At 45.1% G+C, this 16,632-nt stretch overlaps 1 protein-coding gene across 3 annotated transcripts in view; it reads right to left on the minus strand.

Moving 5' to 3' along the window:
* The window catches only part of LOC146377003 (NACHT, LRR and PYD domains-containing protein 12-like), a 554,927-nt gene that overhangs the window by 359,655 nt on the left and 178,640 nt on the right, over positions 1-16,632 (minus strand). The gene's annotated exons all lie outside the window — the stretch shown is intronic.

The raw sequence follows: 16,632 nt of genomic DNA on the forward strand, positions 1-16,632 counted from the left end.
GAGCAAGGGATTAAAACAGAGGAGTCAGACTCAGGAGAAGAAATGAGAGCCTGCGTGGCTGCAACTTTCTTAATGAAAAATCACATAAAAATCATTAGACAGTTTATGAGAGGCCTCCAAACAGCCGCTTTGTGGAGCATTTAAGACTAAGTCAATAGTCTTAAATGTCAATAGAGTTAAATAACACATGTGGATTGTGACTGTTGGATGAAATGATCTTAGAGAAGTATATTCTTTTTGCCTCTTTGACCGTATCCTGATAGAGGCGCCAGCGGTCCTTTAGGATTTCAAGAGACACCTTCAACTTGTCCCTCTTCCATCTGCGTTCAGCTCTACGACACCCCCTCCTCACAGCCCGAGTAGCGTCATTAAACCAAGGCTTCCTGGTTTTTAATGGTGCCACAGAGGCCAGAATAGTTATGCAAGTGGATTGAAACCAGGAGCTTGGGTTCTCTGTGTCCAACGGAGTGAGATCAGAGGGGACAGACAGCTGGCTAAAAGAAGCAGTGGAAGGGTTAATAATCCGACAGCGTTGAACAGCAGCGCTGGTTTGAACTGTAGTGCGCGAAAACACATAATCAAATAATACGGTCATAAGGTCAGAAAAAGCAGTGTCAGACACTTCCATGTCAGACACAGGTAGACTGCGTGATAAAACCAGGTCTTGCTCAATTCAATTCAATGAAATTTTATTTATATAGCGCCAAATCACAAAGAAAATTCGCCTCAAGGCACTTCATAGATACAGACAAAAACCCAACAATCATGTGACCCCCTATGAGCAAGCACTTTGGCGACAGTGGGAAGGAAAAACTCCCTTTTAACAGGAAGAAACCTCCAGCAGAACCAGGCTCAGGGAGGGGCGGCCATCTGCTGCGACCGGTTGGGGTGAGAGAAGGAAGACAGGATAAAGACATGCTGTGGAAGAGAGACAGAGATTAATAACAGATATGATTCAATGCAGAGAGGTCTATTAACACATAGTGAGTGAGAAAGGTGACTGGAAAGGAAAAACGCAATGCATCATGGGAATCCCCGGCAGCCTACGTCTATTGCAGAGTAACTAAGGGAGGATTCAGGGTCACCTGGTCCAGCCCTAACTATATGCTTTAGCAAAAAGGAAAGTTTTAAGTCTAATCTTAAAAGTAGAGATAGTGTCTGTCTCCCGAATCCAAACTGGAAGCTGGATCCACATAAGAGGGGCCTGAAAACTGAAGGCTCTCCCTCCCATTCTACTTTTAAATACTCTAGGAACAACAAGTAGTTCTGCAGAGCGAGAGCGAAGTGCTCTAATAGGGTGATATGGTACTACAAGGTCATTAAGATAAGATGGGGCCTGATTATTTAAGACCTTGTATGTGAGGAGCAGGATTTTGAATTCAATTCTGGATTTAACAGGAAGCCAATGAAGGGAAGCCAAAACAGGAGAAATATGCTCTCTCTTTCTAGTCCCTGTCAGTACTCTTGCTGCAGCATTTTGGATTAGCTGAAGGCTTTTCAGCGAGTTTTTTGGACATCCTGATAATAATGAATTGCAGTAGTCCAGCCTGGAAGTAATAAATGCATGAACTAGTTTTTCAGCGTCACTCTGAGACAGGATATTTCTAATTTTAGAGATGTTGCGCAAATGGAAGAAAGCAGTCTTACATATTTGTTTAATATGTGCGTTGAAGGACATGTCCTGGTCAAAAATGACTCCAAGGTTCCTCACAGGGTTACTGGAGGCCAAGGTAATGCCATCCAGAGTAAGAATCTGCTTAGATACCATATTTCTAAGATTTTCAGGGCCGAGTACAATAACCTCAGTTTTATCTGAATTAAGAAGCAGTTAGCGGCCATCCAGGTCTTTATGTCTTTAAGACATTCCTGCAGTTTAACTAATTGGTGTGTGTTATCTGGCTTCATAGATAGATAAAGCTTGGAGTCATCTGCATAGCAGTGAAAATGTATGCTATGTCTTCTAATGATGCTGCCTAGGGGAAGCATGTATATTGTAAACAGAATTGGTCCTAGCACTGAACCCTGTGGAACTCCATAATTAACCTCAGTGTGTGAAGAGGACTCTCCATTTACATGTACAAATTGGAGTCTATTAGATAGATATGATACAAACCACTGCAGCGCAGTACCTGTAATACCTAATAAAAACAGTTAGACACATAAACGGGTTGGTGGTGTACCTGGGGCTTTTGTTTAGGACTGTGCTTCCTCCTCACCATCACCCAGCCGCCCTCTTTCCCCAGCTGCTTGGGGTCTGCCGGGGAATAGCTAGCGGGGCCTACGCTATCTTCGGCTGCACCAGCTACAGGGGCCTGGCTAGCTACGGGTGAAGGGTGGGAAGCCGAGTCTCCAATTCAGTAATCCTGGCCTCCCGAGTTGCAAATATGCTACATTTGTTACAGATATCATTACTGCTAAAGGAGGCCGAGGAGTAACTAAACATCTGACACAATGAGCAAGAAAGTGCAGGAGGGACAGGTGAAGTAGTCATGGTGCTAACGAGTTGGCTACGAGCTAAGCTAAGCTAAGCTAGCGAAACAGTACAGAGACAGTGAGTGAATACTTTGGCTATAAATTAGGTAGTGAGTACACAATAAGTGTGCTTCGGATGAAGCACGTGAAGATTATACTATGAAAAAAGAATGTATTTAAAAGTTTTTAATTAAATTGCTAAGCAGATAAGCTACTCAGGAACACCACTGTGTTTGAGCAGGAACAGGAAGCGAGCGAACACCAAGTGACAGCGCCACTAGTGTGTGTCCGTGTTCATGTGTGGGACCATGTATGGACTGGACCAGAATAAAAGAGTCAATGAGGCTTAAAAACTCCTTCACCAGTGGTTTGTCCGGACCGCAAACATGGATATTAAAATCTCCCACAATGAGAACTTGACCTTAGTTGGGCAGAATCCCAGCTAGAAATTCTGAGAAGTCATTTATGAAATTCTTATTATATATTAGGAGGACGATAAATAACAGCAAAGTGCACAGAGTTAGAGCGATTGGCTTCAAAACACGTGAGCTCAAAGTTGGAAATGAGGGCTGTAAAAAAACACTGTTTACATTTAAAATCCTTTTTAAAAATGACCGCCGTACCTTCTCCTCTCCTTGATGTCCTTGGTGTGTTAAAATAGGAACAACCCGCTGGTAAAAGTTCAGATAAAATACTGGACACACCAGTCTTAAGCCAAGTTGTTGGTGAATGTATATGTTTGAAATAAAAATGAACTGAACTGAACTGAAGTCTCAGTGACACACATGAAGTCCAGGTTCCAAGAGGTGAATAACTCCTTCAGAATAAAAGATTTGTTCACCAGGAGCTGGGGCAGAGGCCAGGTTTGCCAGAGGTAATCTACACATTGGCCAGTAAAGGACCACCAGTGTGTCTGTACTGGTCTTGTGCTAGCCCATGTGTGGGCCACCTTTGGCAAACCAGATCTGGGCCACCAAAGGGCCGTCATTCTTTGCGGTAAGTGGGGCATGTGTAAGCCCATTGTGTGGGCCAGATCCGGACCATACCAATTTTGCTATGTGGGCAGTTGCCAAAATCGGCTACAGCAAGGGGGAGCCAGGACAACAGGTCAGGGGGGAGATATCATCACCACCACCTGAGATTGGGTAATGGACTTCTATACATTTTCGTATAGATTTAGATTCTTATAATTATTTATTAAAAGCTAGACATTTTAAATGAGAATAAGAAAGAAAAAGTATTTCATTGTACACCCCTTTTCCCTGTTAATGCCCTACCTGCCCCCCTGGCAAAACTTTGCTAGACCCACCCTGAACAGTTACCAACCATCACCTACGTAGAAAAGGATCCTGGTGTAGAATGGTAAGTGGCCTGTATTTATATAGCGCTTTATTTAGTCCCTATGGACCCCAAGGCGCTTTACACTATATTCAGTCATCCACCCATTCACACACTGGTGATGGCAAGCTACACTGTAGCCACAGCTGCCCTGGGGCGCACTGACAGAGGCGAGGCTGCCGGACACTGGCGCCACCGGGCCCTCTGACCACCACCGGTAGGCAAAGGGTGAAGTGTCTTGGCCAAGGACACAACGACCGAGACTGTCGGAGCTGGGGATCAAACCGGCAACCTTCCGATTACAAGATGAACTGCCAACTGTTGAGCTACGATCGATAATAAAAGTAATATTAAATAAATTCTAACAACAGCTTATCAAGCTTACAGCATGTTCTAATCGCTCTAATAGGATATTATGGTCGACAGTATCGAACGCTGCACTGAGGTCTAGCAGGACAAGCACAGAGATGAGTCCACTGTCAGAGGCCATAAGAAGATCATTTGTAACCTTCACTAAAGCTGTTTCTGTGCTGTGATGAGCTCTGAAACCTGACTGAAACTCTTCAAATAAGCCATTCCTCTGCAGATGATCAGTTAGCTGTTTGACAACTACTCTTTCAAGGATGTTTGATATAAAGGAAGGTTGGAGATTGGCCTATAATTAGCTAAGACTGCTGGGTCTAGAGATGCTTTTTGAGTAAAGGTTTAACCACAGCCAGCTTGAAGGCCTGTGGTACATAGCCGATTATTAGAGATAGGTTGATCATATTTAAGATCGAAAAATTAATTAATGGCAGGACTTCTTTGAGCAGTTTTGTAGGAATGGGGTCTAAAAGACACGTTGATGGTTTGGAGGAAGTAATTAATGAAGTTAACTCAGAAAGATCAATTGGAGAAAAAGAGTCTAACTTAACATCAATGGTACTAAGAGTAGCTGTAGATAATATTACATCTGTGGGATGATTATTGGTAATTTTTTCTCTAATGATAAAAATTTTATTTGTGAAGAAGTTCATGAAGTCATTACTAGTTAACGTTAAAGGGATGGTTGGCTCAACAGAGCTCTGACTCTTTGTCAGCCTGGCTACAGTGCTGAAGAGAAACCTGGGGTTGTTCTTATTTTCTTCAATCAGTGATGAATAGTAAGATGTTCTGGCTTTGTGGAGGGCTTTCTTATAAAGCAACAAACTATTTCTCCAGGCTAAATGATGATCCTCTAAATTTGTGACACGCCATTTCCTCTCCAGCTTACGAGTCATCTGCTTTAGGGTACGTGTTTGAGAATTAAACCACGGAGTCAGGTACTTCTGATTAGAGACCTTAGTTTTCACTGGAGCTACAGTATCCAGAGTCGTACGTAGTGAGGAGGTGAAATTATTAACAAGATAATCGACCTCTGTTGGGGTAGCGTTCAGATAGCTGCTCTGCTCTGTGTTGGTACAGGGCATTGAAGATGATAACAGTGGGTGGATTATATTCTTAAACTTAGTTACAGCACTTTCAGAAAGAACATCTACTGTGATGAAGTCTACTCTCCACTGCTGTGTAATCAATTATTGTAAATGTAAATGTTATCAGGAAATGATCAGACAGGAGAGGGTTTTCAGGAAACACTGTTAAATGCTCAGTTTCTATGCCATATGTTAAAACAAGATCTAGAGTGTGATTAAAGTGGTGGGTGGGTTCTTTTACATTTTGAGAGAAGCCAATTGAGTCTAATAACAGATTAAATGCCATGTTGAGGCTGTCATTTTTAGCATCTACATGGATGTTAAAATCACCCACAATAATTATTTTATCTGAGCTCAGAACTAAGTTAGATATAAAGTCTGAGAAATCAGAGAGAAACTCTGTGTAAGGCCCAGGTGGACGATAGATGATAACAAGTAAGACTGGTTTCTGAGTTTCACAGCTGGGGTGGACAATGTTAAGCATCAGGCTTTCAAATGAATTAAAAGTCTGTCTTGGTCTTTCATTAATTAATAGGCTGGTGTGAAAAATTGCTGCCACACCGCCCCCTCGGCCTGTGCTTCGAGATTTCTGGTAGTTAGAATGACTCGGGGGTGTTGATTCATTTAAACTAACATAATCATCCTGCTGCAACCAGGTTTCTGAAAGGCAGAGTAAATCGATTTGTTGATCAATTATTAAGTCATGTACTAACAGAGACGTGGAGGAGAGAGACCTAATATTTAATAAATCACATTTCACTGTTTTACTCTTTGGTTCAGATGTGGATACTGTATTGTTCCTTCTTTGTAATTGTTTATGTTTAAGTTGTTTGATCGATAATAAAAGTAATATTAAATAAATTCTAACAACAGCTTATCAAGCTTAAACATGCTGCTGTTGTTTAGCCGCTGGTTTCCTCTTTCTGGTGCAAAGTGAGCCAAAAACAAACAAACGGGAGTCGCGACAGAAAACTGATCATTAATCAGTTTCATGATTGAAGTAGCAAAAGGAGAGGGAGGAAGAGAGAAGAGGCAGTCACTCCATATTTCGGTTTTTAAGCTTAACGTGGGAATGCTTTACTAACATTCACAGATGAACTTACACACTTTCTTTACTTCTCTCTGGGATAACTTTCTCGGAGATGAAATGTCGGTTTGGTAGCGAGGCTCCAAATGCTCTACCAGACTTTGAGAGGTCTTACACGCTCACTGCTCCGACATGCTAAGGTTATGAGCTGAGTTATGCCATGTCGCAAGATTTTTGAGGTGCTTTGTGATATTTAATAGATCGGATTGCATTTTTTAAAATTTCTCTCCAATATCCGATCCAGTATTTTAGATCAGTATCAGGCCGATACCAATACGTAATATTGGATTGGTCAATCCCTAATGTACAGGGTGGGCCATTTATATGGATACACCGTAATAAAATGGGAATGGTTGGTGATATTAAAGTCCTGTTTGTGGCACATTAGTACATGTGAGGGGGCAAACTCCTCAAGATGGGTGGTGACCATGGTGGCCATTTAGAAGTCGGCCATTTTGGATAGAACTTTTGTTTTTTCAATAGGAAGAGGGCCATGTGACACATCAAACTTATTGGTAATGTCACAAGAAAAACAATGGTGCGCTTGGTTTCAACGAAACTTTATTCTTTCATGAGTTATTTACAAGTTTCTCTTTGTTCACAGCCATTGACATGTCGAAGAGGTTAACACGTGAGGAGCGGATCGAAATTGTGTTGATATCTGGTGAACGCAGTAACCGGATCATTGCAGCAGATTTCAATGCAAGACACCCTACGAGACCACCCATCTCCCATGCTACAGTTAGCAAACTGCTTGCTAAGTTTCGTGAAACTGGTTCAGTGTTGGATTTGCCAAAATGTGGACGCAAGAAAGCCCACAGCGTAGCACTTGCCGCATGTCACTGGAGAGTGGCATTAGTCGAACATCCCTTCGGCGGATATTAGCTACTCACAAATGGCACCCTTACAAACTTCAGCTACTGCAGCATCTCAACGAGGATGACCCAGATCAGCGCACAGAATTTGCAGAATGGGCAAAACAAAAATTGGAACAGGACCCTCAGTTCACGCAGAAGATTTTGTTCAGTGATGAGGCAAACTTTTATGTGAATGGTGAAGTTAACAAACAAAAAATTGGTCTGACACTAACCCACATTGGATGGATCACCTCCAAGACTGCTGGAACAACAAAAGTGATGGTTTGGTGTGGTATATGGGGTACAACGATAGTGGGTCCATTCTTCATCAATGGAAACCTCAAGGCCACTGGATATTTGAACTTGCTACATGATGATGTGTTTCCCTCTTTGTGCATTGAAGCTGGCACGTTCCCTGAGTTTTTCCAGCAAGATGGTGCACCACCACATTATGGGTGCCAGGTCCGAGCATTCCTAGATGAACAGTTACCTGGAAAGTGGATTGGTCGTCGTGGGCCAGTTGAATGGCCCCCAAGGTCTCCCGATCTGACCCCCTTAGACTTTTATCTTTGGGGTCATCTGAAGGCAATTGTCTGTGGTGTGAAGATACGAGATGTGCAACACCTGAAACTACGGATACTGGATGCCTGCGCTGGCATTTCTCCTGCGGTGTTGTTATCAGTGTGTGAAGAGTGGGAGAAGAGGGTTGCACTGACAATCCAACACAATGGGCAGCCCATTGAACACATTTTATAAGTGGTCAGAAACTTGTAAATAACTCATGAAAGAATAGTTACGTTGAAACCAAGCGCACCATTGTTTTTCTTGTGACATTACCAATAAGTTTGATGTGTCGCATGGCCCTCTTCCTATTGAAAAAACAAAAGTTGTATCCAAGAAGGCCGACTTCTAAATGGCCACCATGGTCACCACCCATCTTGAGGAGTTTGCCCCCTCATATATACTAATGTGCCACAACCAGGACTTTAATATCACCAACCATTCCCATGTTATTACGGTGTATCCATATAAATGACCCACCCTGTATATACACATACACTACACTCTACACTATGGCAGCAGTGATCACTGAGTGTCACGATTGGGGGAAATGCGTGAATTAAACACAGTAATTCGGCGTGCCCGTGTGGCGTGCTGGCTAGACCCAAAGGCAGCGAAGGCTAGCGATGGGTTGGGACAGGCACGCAGTTACTCTAGTAACAATTGGTGCACAAAACACGGCTTTGGAACCGACGTTACAGGCGAAGAGCGAACGAAGCCGGGATGAGGAAATGAGTTCAGAGAGATAACACTCACAGTCACTGAAGCAGGCGGAGACTGACGTCGGCAGGGATTTGGAGCTCCTGACATGAAGAGAACGATGTCTGAGCGAAGAACAGGCGGGTGGTGTCTCTCTTTTAAACCTGACCCCTTTCTTCCCTCCCCATCCTCAGCTGCCTCCCTATTCCCGCTCTACCACACCCACCCACACACGCAGGGCTTGGGGTGCAGTTATGTCACCAGGGTGCAGGGGAGGCACTCCACCTCTGTCCCCTTCTGGCCGCCTATGCCTCAATTTTATTCTGCAACCTAGACACCTACATTACTCACACTCTCACATAACACATACATATAGGGCGTTGGGGGTGGGCACGTTTTACAGCATCCAGAGGATGGTCGGTGTATTCCAACCCACCTCTGGCGCTGGTTCCCTACCCTCAATTTTAAATGCATATAGACACTAAGGGTTTTCGGGAGGAGCCGTGCTGCTCTCTGAGAGGAAGCAGGAACCATGCTCTCCTGTGTTTTAAATGCACTTTAGAACAGCACACAGCAACACTACATATGAGCGGGCGTAGGGAGGTTTGGGGTCTTCACTCACCCCGGTTCTGTTAGCCGTCAGGGCTGGGGGGCTGGGAGGAGGTGCTGGCCGTCAGATTGGGGTCTGGGATGCGGGGCATCCCTGCTACTGCAGATAAGGAGGTGGTCCGCTTGCCTCCACCCCAGAGAGAAGGGTTACATCTCCTGGGTCTAGGTGCGGCTTGCCCCTTTGGGGGCAGGGGTACCTGGACCTGGGATATAGAGTGTGTTTGGGGAGTGTGACTGTCTGTGCAGTGTCTATTTGTGTCTGTCTACACATTGGGTGAGTGCTGAGTATTTGGTTGTGTATATGGGGGTGGGAATGCACGTTTGTGTCCGCGTGCGCCTGTTCGTCTGTGTCTATATGTCAGGTTGGGTCTTAGACTCAACCTCTCTGGGTACATCTCAGGCCCTCCAAAGTACGGAGGCCTATCTCCCCTCACCACACTCCCTGCCGGTGGCTGATGCCCTCAGACGTTGGTGTGTTGGTGGTCCTTGTCGACTGGGGCTGGGCGCTCATGTATGTACCGGCTCACTCCTGGTGGCCGATTGGCGGGGCCTGGCGCCAGTGGCCCGGCTGGGCCCCTTCCGGGGGGTGGGGTGCCCTCAGGCCTCTGGGCCTGAAGCTTGGTCCTCTCTGGCACAGCTGGCTGCCGGCAGAGCCCGCGGGCAAGCCACTGCAACCCCTTCTGGCCTCTGCTCCGTAGCTGCTGGGTGACCTGTCGTTTGGGGCTCTACTCAGCTCTTCCCAGGAGGGTGGCACAGTTCCCCCCCTTTTGGTGGTCCTCCTCGAGTCCTCGTACTCTGGGGCCTCTGGATATCTGGGGCCTGGATTTCCTCCATACCTGCTTCATGCCCTGGGGGACGGGGCTATGGCTCCCCACACTCCCTAGCAGATCGTTACATGGAGAAACCTTTGGAATACAAGCATGCTGATCCACACAGGTGTGCACACAAGTGTACACACGGGTGTTCACAGACGCGGACTACACCTTTCTTGGCTGCTGCCTCAAAGCACATTGTGCGCTGTCTATCTTGCGTGCTGCACAATATCGTTTAATGTTTAGTATCTACTGTTATCTACTGCTAGCTAGTTTATCGTGATGGTGCTGTATTTATTATGTTGCTCTTTTTTTGTTTGCTTTCTCTTCTGTTTTTTTTTTCTCCATACAGGTGATCCAGGTGTTTTGTTTGTTTTTCTTTCTTTCTTCCCCCCCTTCTCACCGTCTCTTCTCCCCTCTGGTTTTCTTTCTCTCCCTCCCCCTCTTTGTTTCATTCTTTCTCCCTGTCCTGTCCCCCAGTCATGTCTGTCCCATTTGTAAAATAAATACACAATTATAATAAAGGTCAATCAAATGGACCAATATGGCAAGGCCATGATGATCCACTTGGTAAAATAAATCCGCTTGGCATCTTTCTTGGCCTTAAGACAACAATTTTGATGGCTAAAGATCCAAACGGGACACACAAAAAATACAAAAAAAAAAACCTGACCCCGTGGTAAGTTGACCACTACCTGACAGGACCCCCCCCCTCCAAAGGCCGGCACCCGACTGTCCAGGACAGCTGCGATGGAAATCCTACTGGACCCCCCAACCCCAGCGATGGGAGTCCAAGATCCGCCGGACAGTGTGGACAGGATCCCCACCAACAAACCTGAGCAGGTGCAGGCACGGGGGGGAGGCGCCAGCGGGGAAGTAACGTGGTGTACAGAGCGTTGGATCAGGAAATGGCAGCCCATGCCTTGATTCCGGCCAGACGACAGCGGCGGACCATCCGTTCAGCAGCAGGTATTTCAACCTCTACCTCCTGATGGTCGAAGATAGGAGGATGTAAACCATGACAGACTTCAAATGGTGAGAGACCAGTGACAGAAGAGACGCGGAGGTTATGAGACAGCTCAGCCCACAGCAGGTAATGAGACCAAAGCAACGGTTGGGCGGAGACAAAGCACCTCTAAAAGCACCCCAGCTGTTGATTGGCCCGTTCGACCCGCCCGTTGGTCTGAGGGTGGTAGCCGGATGAGAGGCTGGGAGAGGCTCCAATCAGATGGCAAAAGGCTTTCCAGAACCTGGCAGTGAACTGGGGCTCCCTGTCGGAGGGCAGACCACAGCAACTTCCCTAAACAGGGTCCAGTAACCATCACAGTGGTGATGGTTAGAAAGCGTCTCCAGTAGGAAGACTTGGACAGCATTAGGCCCTGGCATGATCCTAATGGCCCTGATCCTCAAGGACCAGAAGGGGCCGGCCCCATCCAACTACCAATCAATAACCTGGACCTCATGGAAGCTCCTGTCAGGTATCATAGCGGCTAAGATGAACAGGCACATGGTCAATACAAGAGTGGGGGCACAGAAAGGGATTGGCAAGAATACTGGTGCAAAACACCAGCTACTGGTAAAACGGGCAATCAATCAGCCGAGACTACAAGACCAGATTGCAGACCAACTGGATCCTGGAATGCCTAGATCTGTACAAGATCAACAGGACCCTAAGAGTCTTCATCAGGAACTCAATCGGGACGTGGCGGACAACACTAGAGGCCCATAGCACAAGTCACCATCAAGTGTGGGATCTACCAAGGAGATGCTATGTCCCCACTGCTGTTCTGCATAGGCCTTAACGCCCTGCTCTGTCTGTCTTGGTCGTTGTGTTCTTGAGCAAGACACTTCACCTACCTTCTACTGGTGTTGGCCAGAGGGGCCGATGGCGCGATATGGCAGCCTCACCGCTGTCAGTCTGCCCCAGGGCAGCTGTGGCTACAACTGCAGCTTGCCTCCACCAGTGTGTGAATGTGAGAGTGAATGAATAGTGGAATTGTAAAGCACTTAGAGGGCCTTCAAAAGCACTATATAAATGCAATCCATTATTATTATTATTATTGTTATTATTATTATTATTATTATTATTATTATTATTATTGTTATGTATTTTTGTATGATAAGGAATGTCGGTAAACTCTGAATCTATTTCCCACATAAAAGAAATTGACGGTGATTTAAACCTTTAGCTCAGATAAAATTTAAGGTTTGCGTTACAGTGATCACTACATGCTCCATTTTTAGGACTTTACCACACAGCGTTTCCTGGTGTATGATGCAGTGATATGCCGTTAACTCACCGGTACAGTTCTCCTCCTGCATCTTTACTCGCATCCTGCCGACTAGTCCACTTTTTTCACTGCACAACACTGGCGCTCCATCTGTTTTAAGACCAACATTTTATCCCAGGACAGTTTCATGTCGGCTACACTCTGACATACGTTTTCAAAAATGTATTTTCCTGTTGTTGTCCCGTGCATCCAATATTTCCACTCCACGGATAAAGATGGCCAGCTGCTTCTTTGCTTCTTTTACACAACTGTGTTCTTAAAGCAGTGGCCATCTCACAAACCCGATCAACAATCGTATTTCTGCTCAGGCTCACATTTGCCAAAATCTGCGTTTTGTCTCGTCACAAGACGTTGCACAACTTCATCATGCAGCTCTCCCTCGGTAAATGACTGGACTGATTTGGCTTTCTCCTCTGCCACAATAAAACTTGCTTTCACAACAGCTTCACTTTGTGACTTTGATTCAGCCGTCTGCTGAAATGTAAGATTCGTGTTTAGCTCTTCTACCTTCTGTAGTTTCTGCTCTGCGTTTAGGTTTTTCAGCTTATCCTGATGTTTTATCTCATAGTGCCATCTTAAATTAAATTCCTTAATTACAGCTACATTAGCTCCACAAATAAGACACACGGGTTTACTAGCAATGTCTGTAAACATATATTCAGTCTCCCACCGGTGCTGAAAGGCTCTGTTTTCAGAATCAACTTTTCTCTTTGCCATTGTGAGGGGCTAGCTTCGCAATAACAGAAGTTTGACTTGATTGACACAGGAATGTTCCCAGGTAGCCTAGCCGGCAAGGAGGCTGCAGCGCTGCATTATGGGATCTGTTGTTTGTGTGTTATTAGCACTTCATATCGCCGGGCCATGCATAACAATAATAACAAATCTATATAAAATGATCTCGCGGGCCGGATATATATATGTATGCCAGGCCGGATGTGGCCCGCGGGCCTTGAGTTTGACACATGTGCTGTAGAGGCTCAAGCAAATCCTAAGGAGTCAGCTGAATGGTAAGAAAAAGATCCAGGCTATTAACACCTGTGATCAGGTACCCTGCTGAGATAATAAGCTGGTCAAAGGAGGAGAAGGAAGCCACTAACATCAAGACAAGTTCCAGACCATGAATGGAGGGTTTCACCCCAACTCCAGCACCCTGAGGCTGTATGCTAAGTGGAAGGACAAAGCTGAACTCAAAGACAGCATGGAGGCACTAATCATAGCAGCACAGGAACAAGCTCTGAGCAAAAGATCCATAGAGGCTGGGGTCTATCACACCAGACAAGACCCCAGGTGCAGGCTGTGTAAAGATGCCCCTGAAACAATCCAGCACATAACAGCAGGGTGCTAGATCCTAGCAGGCAAGGCATACATGGAACGCCATAACCATCTGTGCCGAATACAGCCATGAAGTCCTGAGGTCAAAATGGGAGACACCCCCTAGGATGGTGGAGAATGACCGAGCTAAGATACTATGGGACTTACAGATACAGACGGACAAAATGGTGGGGGCTAACCAACCGGACATAGTGGTGGTAGACAAACAGAAGCAGATGGCCATAGTGATTGATGTAGCGGTTACAAATGACAGCAACATCAGGAAGAAGGAACACAAGAAGTTCGAAAAAAATACCAAGGGCTCAGAGAAGAGCATGAGAAGATGTAGAGGGTGAAGGTAACGGTGGTCCCAATGGCAATTGGAGCACTAGGTGCAGTGACTCCCAAGCTAGGCGAGTGGCTCCAGCAGATCTCGGGAACGACATCGAGGATCTCTGTCCAGAAGAGCGCAGTCCTGGGAACAGCTAAAATACTGCACAAGACCCCTTAAGTTCCCAGATCTCTGGTAGAGGACCAGAGCTTAAAGGATTGACCGCCCTTACGGGTCAGCGGGGAATTATTATTATTTTTTCTATATATGCATACATATACATATGCTGACATGGTTCACCTCTAAAAAGCATGGGTGGACAGTGAACCAGTCACAAACCAGAACTGCCCAGTGGAACCTTACGTTGTCCCAAATGACAAGATAGCTGAGCTCCACTGGGCCATCTATCTAATCTGGTGGAATGACTGTGTTGTGTTGGATGTCCAGGAATGTTATCAGATGGGCAGTGTTGTAGGGGCCAAGGGTAGCTTGCTGATGGATGGCACAATAGTTGCTTCACATATTGTGATGGTCTCACCATGCTGGCCAGAGACTTCAACAATGGCACGCTGGCCAATGGCATTCCTTCCCCACCTTCAGCTTTTCATGAGGTTGAATCCATCCTCATCAGTGAAGATGAACTGGTGCTCCACTGCAGCCATCTCTTTGTAGTGGTTTTGTTATCCTCGGAGATTATGTTCCTTGGCCTTCATTGTCCTCATCCTCCCTATTCTCCTCCTCTTACTCTCATTCCTCTGGCTCTGCCTTTTTCCAATGTTCCAATGTTTCCAATGTTGGCATCCATTGCTCCAAAACAGAAGAGCTCACCTGTTGCTCTTTTATAAAGCTTCGATTTCTTAATCGCAATTATGTGTAAAAGGTGTTTACCCATGTGATAAGTTACAGTTTTTTGCAATCGCTAACAAGCGCCTACCCATACTTCAGATACTTTTTCTAAACTCTTAACACAGACTCACACCTACAAAACACAATTGGCCAAATGGATCATTTTCTTCTCAAAAATACATTTTGGTAAATACATACTAACTCTTCATTTCAAAATAGAACACATCTTTCTCTGCACACACTAACTGTACAAAAACACTATAAATCTAACTCAAAATGAAATTAGTCTGTCAAAGAATAACACTTGTTTTCACTTCACAAGGTACATGCAGTCAATCAAAGTACACCAGGTTTCAAAATACTGGCTATTATTGACATTACAAAAACTGCATAGACTTTGATGTTTCAGTTTTACAGGTATTTGCATGCGAAACATGCAATCCACCATTTTGACACCAGAAATGTCTTGGTTGGTAACTGTATGTCCACATGTACAGTAATGTTCACATTCAAAAGCATTCCAGTAAAAAGCAAACAAGTTTTTGTTTCTTTACTGTTTACTACAGGAGGTACAATAGAAACACGGTATGATAGGACAGAGAAAGTTTTACAGTATTGCTTACAGTGAACAAAATATCCATGAAACACACAAGAGCATTCTGAACAAAAAAACAACAGCAAAAAGCCAAGATAAAAAGGGGGGGAGGGGGAGGGGGGCTAAAAAAAGGCAAAAAAGTTGCATCTAATCTCTGCGATCTTCAGGGTTAGGCCACATGTTTTCATCAACATCACATCTGATGTTATCCAAGTCGATGCACCTGGGATAAAACCGCCTGGTATGTCGGATCCACCCTTGGCAATCGTTAACTGTGATGTCCCTGGAGCCAGCATCCATGGCTTCAAGGAGGGACATCTGGTCATGTGGCTGATGGTCATAAACCTTCCACCTCCATGCAGAAAAGAACTCCTTTATGGGGTTGAGGAAAGGTGAATAGGGTGGAAGGAAGAGACTTACCAGTCTTGGGTGGACTTCAAACCATGTTGTTATTGCTTGCGAGTGATGGAAAGCCACATTGTCCCAGGTAATTACAAAGGTCCTCATGTTTTCACCCTCCTGACCCTGCTCTGGAACCAGGCGCTGGTGGAGATCATTGAGAAAGGCAAGCAAGCGCTCTGTATTATAGGGTCCAACCTGACATGTGTGAAGGAGTAATCCTGCATTTGCAATTGCTGCACACATGGTAATGTTTGCCCCTCTCTGTCCTGGCACATCAACTGTGGCCCTTTTTCCAATTACATTTCGTCCACGTCGACGCCTTTTGGCCAGATTGAATCCTGCCTCATCGATGTATATGAATTCATGAGGGGCCTGGTTGGCCTCCAATTCCATAACTCTCTGAAACAAAGTTTATGTAAGTCATGTTATTACTGTATACCATACTGTACTGTAACCTAGCATTGTGTAGGTTACCTACTTGCAAAGTGCAAAGCTTATAGAACTGGACATTGGATTGAATATACACTATACCTGGACATATTGTCGTCGTAGCTCCTTGACCCTCTCACTGTTCCTCTCAAAGGGAACAGTGTAGAGCTGCTTCATCCGCACTCTGTGTTTGGACAATGTCCGCGTAATGGTTGTGAGGCTGATTCTATCGATATTGTCAAATATCTCATGGTCCGCCACAATTCTAGTTTGAATTTCATGCAGTTTTATTGCATTATTTGCAGTGACCATTTCTACAATGGCAAGCTCCTGATCATTACTGAGGAGCTTTCCTCTTCCCCCAGAGGGTGGAAGACGTTGCATTCTTTAGAAAGACAAAAAATTCAACATATGCATTACTGTATGACCATATTGACATGTCAAGTGAGAATAGAAACAATCCATGTAAAATGCAATACTTACCTGTTGGTTTGTTGAAAGATGCGTATAATGGAGGCAACCGTTGACCGCCTCAAATTGG

The sequence above is a fragment of the Perissodus microlepis genome, chromosome 11 (assembly GCF_051167445.1).
Source record: "Perissodus microlepis isolate ML-2025 ecotype Zambia chromosome 11, ASM5116744v1, whole genome shotgun sequence".
In the NCBI taxonomy this organism is placed as follows: domain Eukaryota; kingdom Metazoa; phylum Chordata; class Actinopteri; order Cichliformes; family Cichlidae; genus Perissodus; species Perissodus microlepis.